Source organism: Prunus avium, chromosome 7 (assembly GCF_965620075.1).
Source record: "Prunus avium chromosome 7, drPruAviu1.hap1.1, whole genome shotgun sequence".
Lineage (NCBI taxonomy): Eukaryota > Viridiplantae > Streptophyta > Magnoliopsida > Rosales > Rosaceae > Prunus > Prunus avium.
In genome coordinates this window covers 8,890,236-8,897,593 of record NC_142290.1, presented here as the reverse complement: position 1 = coordinate 8,897,593, position 7,358 = coordinate 8,890,236, and the positions used below count along the sequence as shown (strand labels likewise).

Here is a 7,358-nt window from a genome sequence, read left to right as displayed (position 1 = left end):
TCCTTTGAACTTGAATTGTCCAATTTCTTACACCTATTGATTTCGGATCGAGCCGAAAACTTGGGCAACACCATAATATGGTGGGAGGAGTCATTTGGTGAGTTTTGAGTGAAATCCAATCGCTAGAAGTATGGAATACACCAACCACTCCAATTAGGAACGAACTGCCGTTGAACTTGAATTGTCCAATTTTTTCCACCTACTGATTTCAGATCGAGCCCAAAACTTGGGCGACATCATAATATTTTGGGAGGAGTCATTTGGTGTGTTTTGTGTGAAATCCAATTGCTGGAAATATGAATTACCCTAACCAGTTCAATTTGGAACGAACTGCCTTTCAAGTTGAATTGTCCAATTTCTCACACCTATTGATTTCGGATCGAGCCCAAAACTTGGGCAACATCATAATATGGTTGGAGGAGTCATTTGGTGTGTTTTGAGTCAAATCCCATCGCTAGAAGTATGGATTACACCAACCACTTCAATTAGGAACGAACTGCCGTTGAACTTGAATTGTCCAACTTCTTACACCTACTGATTTCGGATCGAGCCCAAAACTTGGGCAAGATGAGATAGTGCGATTGCATGGAGCTCCTGTGTCCATTGTGTCGGACAGGGATGCTAGGGTTACCTCTCGATTTTGGAAGTGTCTACATGAGGCTATGGGCACCAGGTTACGTTTCAGTACTGCTTTCCACCCACAGACTGATGGAAAGTCAGAAAGAACCATTCAGACTCTGGAGGACATGTTAAGATCCTGTGTGTTACAGTTGAAAGGTAGTTGGGATACTCACCTTGCTTTGGTGGAGTTTGCGTATAATAACCGTTACCATTCGAGCATTGAGATGGCTCCGTATGAGGCTTTATATGGGAGGATGTGTAGAACTCCAGTCTGTTGGAATGAGGTGGGTGACAGGAAAGTGGAAAAAGTGGACAGTATTCGGGATACAACTGAACAAGTGAAGATGATTCGAGAGAAGCTTAAGACCGCACAAGACAAACAGAAGAGTTATGCTGACAACCGGTCCAAGGATCTTGAGTTTGCAGTGGGAGACTGGGTATTTTTGAAGCTATCCCCTTGGAAGGGTGTGATGAGGTTTGGTAAACGTGGGAAATTAAGTCCTCGTTATATTGGACCGTATGAGATCACAGAACGTGTCGGGCCAGTTGCCTACAAACTTGCCTGACCTTCGGAATTATCTCGGATCCATGATGTTTTCCATGTGTCCATGATAAGGAAGTACATGCCTGATCCTTCTCATGTTTTGGAACAACAACCCATGGAGTTGAGACAAGATTTGTCATATGATGAGGAACCTGTACAAATTCTGGACAGAAAAGAACAAGTGTTGCGCTCCAGATCTATTCCAATGGTGAAAGTACTGTGGAGGAGTCAGACTGTAGAGGAAGCTACTTGGGAACCCGAGGAGCATATGCGGGCCCAGTACCCTTACCTCTTCTATTGACAGGTACGTAAATTTCGAGGATGAAATTCTTTAAGGGGGGTAGATTGTAACATCCCGACCCAAAATTTAAAGACTTTTCACTAATTTATTAAATTGAAAATGGAATTTCCAATTTTGCCCTTGAAGTGGGGGCAAAAAGGTTAATTTTTATCCGGAGAGAGTTTGGAACAACAGGTGGTATTTTTAGGAAGGCTGTACTGAGCCGAGTCCGTAGACACGCGGTAGGCTCGATTCGAACTTGAAACGAAGGAGATATGATCGAAAAATCATTAAGGACCAAATTGAAATTATTTCAAAATTTATTTGATTAAAATCAGATGTTCAGAAAAATCTCTCATTTCTCTCTCTTCTCCCACGCGCACAGCTCTCTCTCCTTTCTCTCTCCCCGACTCTGTCACTCTCACTCTCTCTCTTCGAATCTCCGGCCACAGCCCACGGCAGCGCACGAGACCGGTGCCAAAAGGACCGGGCTGACCTCGCAGACGTTTCCCAGCCCATTCCCCCGCTTGAAGCCGCCACGATCCCGCCGGAAAACGCGAAAAAACAACCGGTTTTCGTCAAAACTTCACGCCGCTCGTTCTCCGTCGTCCGGCCACCGTTTCCGACGAGTGAGGTATGGTTTCTCATCTACTCTTCGTGCTCTAGCTGGCTGATGGATAGGTTTTGAACGATTTTTAGCTTAAGCAACTCGATTTTCGAATTAGGTTTTGACAGATTTTGAGAACCCGATTCCAGCCACTTCCGTCGAGAATTTGGGGTATGCCCCAAGAACAAAAGAGACTCCAAATTAGGGGTATTACCTAGATTAGGAGTTTGGAGCCAAGATTCTGAGTTTTTCCGGTCACCTGAACAGTGACCAAGCCACCCACGCGCGGTAGCGCGTGGGGCGGCGCGTGGGCAGTCCGGCAGAGGTCACATTTTATCCTAGAATGATCCTTATGTTGTCACGAGCGCGTAGGAGTTTACGGATCTCAATTTGGATATCGTATGGACCTCGAACCAATTATACCTAATCTGTGATTTTGGGTTTGACGTGTTTGGACCGTTGGATCAAACCCAATTTCACGTATGTTGTTCCTGGTATTCCTAGGATCGTATAGGAATTCGCGGATCGTGAATCGGAGCCTCGGATGTTCCGATTCATTAACTTAAAGTTTTGACCGTCCGGTTGACCGAGTGTCTTCCGAGACTTTTACAGCGCTTGGAACCCTTAGATTGGATCTTAGGGACGTCTCGATCCTTGTAATTGAGAGAAATTCGGGAAATTAGGATTTTACTTTAAAGTCTCATTTTTGAAGAGTCGGATTTTTGATATCGTGTTCGTGTTCTGAAATAGGTAATCCGACTCCGCCTTCAGAGCAGGCAGGACCTTCTCGGGGTCACGCAGCTTGGGATTACTTGTGAGTGGACTTTGTTTTCAATAAATTGCATGAATTTTGTGATGAAATTTCTATGCATATGGATTTAAGGGTTTATGGAAATTTACCTTATACTTGTTATTCGAAACTGATATTTTTATAAAGTATGGGTGTTATGTTTGGGTTTTTGACATATTCAAGTATCTTGAATTATATATGCATACTATTTGGGAAAGTACCTTATGTTGAGTTTATGTGGGGGTACTTGGGATTGGTTGTAAGGCATGGTATAAATGCGAGAGTAGAAAGTCAGTTTGGAGTGCTATAAGCACTACCCGGTGTACCTCCCCTGATCTGGATTGTGGATATGAATTGAGAGATACTTGGAAATGTCGGAACCCGGGGCATACCTTAACGGGGTGTCGCTATAGACCCTTAATTGGGTAGTCTGCGCGCGTAGGACTGTTTACAAGCGTACGGGTCTTGATTCTTCGTCCGTACGTGCTGGCTGAGAGTTAGTCCCCCTGTTGGACGACTTGTCCCTAGCCACATAGTCCGTTTGAGGGCTGATAATTGTGAGCTAGTCAACAATCCCCTGTTGGATTGTTTCCCCAGTACAATTAGGTGTGTCATATATATATATATATATATATATATATATATATATATATATATATATATAGAGTATATTTCTCATATTATATAGCTATTCATTTGTTCTTGTTTCTGAGTGAGGATACTTCCCCGCTCGTCGTGCCAGTGGGCACGTGTTTTGAGAGTTTGATTTGAGATTTATAATGGAAGGTATGGATGGGTTGATTTGTAAGTTTCACTGGATTTCGGATTTAGCTCGGGTTTGAGCAAACTAAATATATATGATTATGATGGTTTTTATGCATTGGTTTCACGCATGGTTTTCTAATAGTGGGGTTGTATTACTTTGTTTTAAATGAAACTGAATCTTGTTTTGTCCACTCACAATTTTCTGTTTTGCGGCCCACAGCCAGTAGTTGACTGGAACGAGTTGCAGTGCCGTGTTTTGTGCCCCTGTTATCACGAGCCGCAGTACTTGAGCTTTCTCGGAGCCTCAGTGCTATGTAAATACGTAAAACTTCATTTTTGCTAGTTTGTTGTATTCTGTAGACTTGCTCTGTTATCGCCTGTTAGGATGTGATTTTTGAGGCCGGAGGCCATGGTTTGTAACACTATACTTTGTGTAATGCATGCTAGCTGTTGGGTTGTAAATATCTGTGTTTTTGACAGGTTTGGAATTTTGGGATATGTCCTGTTTATAGGGGAGACTCTGCCAAAATTTTGGTAGGAAGTCTCGGTTTTTAGTAAGTGGGCCCGGCATCTGTAGGATGTCGGATCATAGACGGGATCCGTCCCGATTTCCGAGGAAATTCGGGGCGGGTCCTGTCATCCGATCTGTAGAACTATCATAATATGGTGAGAGGAGTCATTTGGTTAATTTTAAGTGAAATCCGATCTCTAGAACTACCCAATACACCAACCACTCCAATTTGGAACGAACTGCCTTTGAGCTTGAATTGTCCGATTTCTTACTCCTATCGATTTCGGATCGAGCCCAAAACTTAGGCAACACCATAATATGGTGGGAGGAGTGATTTGGTGAATTTCGAGTCAAATCCGATCTCTAGAACTATGGAATACACCAACCACTCCGATTAGGAACGAATTGCCTTTGAACTTGAATTGTCCAATTTCTTACACCTATTGATTTCGGATCGAGCCCAAAACTTGGGCAACATCATAATATGGTGGGAGGAGTCATTTGGTTAATTTTAAGTGAAATCTGATCTCTGGAACAACCCAATACACCAACCACTCCAATTAGGAACGAACTGCCTTTGAACTTGAATTGTCCAATTTCTTACACCTATTGATTTCGGATCGAGCCCAAAACGTGGGCAACACCATAATATGGTGGTTGGAGTCATTTGGTTAATTTTGACTAAAATCCGATCTCTAGAACTACCCAAGACCCCAACCACTCCAATTAGGAACGAACAGCCTTTAAACTTGAATTGACCAATTTCTTACACCTACTGATTTCGGATCGAGCCCAAAACTTGGGCAACATCATAATATGGTGGGATGAGTCCTTTGGTTAAGTTTCAGTGAAATCCGATTTCTAGAACTGTGGAATACACCAACCACTCCGATTAGGAACAAACTGCCTTCGAACTTGAATTGTCCAATTTCTTACACCTATTGATTTCGGATCGAGCCCAAAACATGGGCAACACCATAATATGGTGGTTGGAGTCATTTGGTGAATCTTGGGTGAAATCCGATCTCTAAAACTGTGGAATACACCAACCACTCCGATTAGGAACGAACTGCCTTTGAACTTGAATTGTCCTATTTCTTACACCTATTGATTTCGAATAGAGCCCAAAACTTGGGCAACATCATAATATGGGGGGAGGAGTCATTTGGTTAATTTTGACTGAAATCCGATCTGTAGAACTACCCAATACACCAACCACAGCAATTAGGAATGAACTGCCTTTGAACTTGAATTGTCCAATTTCTTACACCTATTGATTTTGGATCGAGCCCAAAACTTGGGCAACATCATAATATGGTGGGAGGAGTCATTTTGTTAATTTTGACTGAAATCCATTGTAACATCCCAACCCAAAAATAAGACTATTCACTAATTAATTTAATTTAAAATGTGGAATTTCCAATTTTGCCCTTGAAGTGGGGGCAGGAAGGTCAATGTTTATCCGAAGAGAGTTTGGGACAGCAAGTGGTTGTTTTGAGTAGACACTCCGTAGGCTAGATTCGGACTTGAAACGAAGAAGATACGATTGAAAAACCATTGAGGACCGAATTGAAATTATTTCAAAATTAATTTGATTAAAATCATATTTTTCTTTTTCTTTTCTCATTTCTCTCTCTCTCTCTCTCCCCCGACTTCTCCCTCTGCGCGCAAACCCCCTCCCCCGCACTGTTCATCGACGGCTATTTTGGCCAGCCGCCGCCACGTCCTGCCATCTCCGATGACAAGACCAGTCGCGTTAGAACCGTCGTCTCGTGCTCTCTCCGTTTCGCTCCATCTCCGACGCCGGCAGTAACGAGAACCACCGGAAATTTGCAGAAAAGTCACCGGAAATTTCAGAAACTTCCAAGCTTTCATTCTCCCTCAATTCACCACCGATTTCGACAAGTGAGGTATGGATTTTGGATAATGTTTCGTGCTCTAGCTGCCTGTTGGATAGGTTTCCCGAAATTTTGAGAGTTTACAATTCAATTTTCGAAGTTAGGTTTTAGCCGGTTTTCAATTTGAATTTCCGGCCACTTCCAGCCACTTTTTGGCCATAGCCCAAGAACAAAAGAGACTCCAAATTAGGGGTTTTACCTAGGATACGAGTTTGGAGTCAAGATTCTAAGTTTTTCTGGTCACCTGAACAGTGATCAAGCCACCCACGCGCTGCCGGCGCGTGGGGAGGCGCGTGGGCAGTCCGGCAGAGGTCACATTGTATCCTAAAATGATCTTTGTGTTGTCATGAGCGCGTAGGAGTTTACGGATCTCAATTTGGATATCGTTTGGACCTCAAACCAATTAGACATAATTTGTGATTGTTGGGTTTGATGTGTTGAGACCGTTGGATCAAACCCAATGTCAAGTATGTTGTTCCTGGTATTCATAGGATCGTATAGGAATTCGCGGATCGTGAATCGGGGCCCCGGATGTTCCAATTCATTAACTTAAAGTTTTGACCGTCCGGTTGACCGAGTGTCTTCCGAGACTTTTACAGCGCTTGGAACCTTTAATTGGACCTTAGGGACGTCTCGTTCCTTGTAATTAAGAGAAACCCGGGAAATTAGGATTTTACTTTAAAGTCTCATTTTTTGCAGAGTTGGATTTTAATATCGTGTTCGTATTTTGAAATAGGTAATCCGACTCCGCCTTCAGAGCAGGCAGGACCCTCTCGGGGTCACGCAGCTTGGGATTACTTGTGAGTGGACTTTGTTTTCAAATAATAGCATGGTTTTATCTTGGAATTTGCATGCATAGGAATATAAGGATTTATTGAAAGTTAACTTGTTCTTTACAGTGAAACGATTATTTTTCGTAAAGTATTTGAGATATTTCTGGGTTTTGACATTTTAAGTATCTTGAGTATATACAAATGATATTTGAGAAATTACTACATATCTTGTTGGGTTGTGTGTGGGAAGTACGGGGTTGTTTTATGAGATGTGGAAAGATGTGAGTATAGATTGTCGGATTGAAGTGCTATAAGCACTACCTCGTGTACCTCCCCCTGGATTTGTGAATGGATTGTGGAAAGGTGTGATACTTGGAAATGTCGGAACCCGGGGCACGCCCTAACGGGGTGTCGCTGTAGACCCTTAATTGGGTAGTCTGCTCGCGTAGGACTGTTTACAGACGTACGGGTCTTGATTCTTCGTCCGTACGTGCTGGCTAAGAGTTAGTCCCCCGGTTGGACGGCTCGTCCCTATCCACATGGTCGTTTTGAGGGTTGTTGCATATGGA

General features: G+C 43.1%; 1 pseudogene; it reads left to right on the top strand.

Moving 5' to 3' along the window:
- Nucleotides 1-767: 767 nt before the first annotated feature.
- LOC148292988 (uncharacterized) lies at nucleotides 768-1,466 on the top strand (annotated as a pseudogene).
- The last annotated feature ends 5,892 nt before the right edge of the window (nucleotides 1,467-7,358 follow it).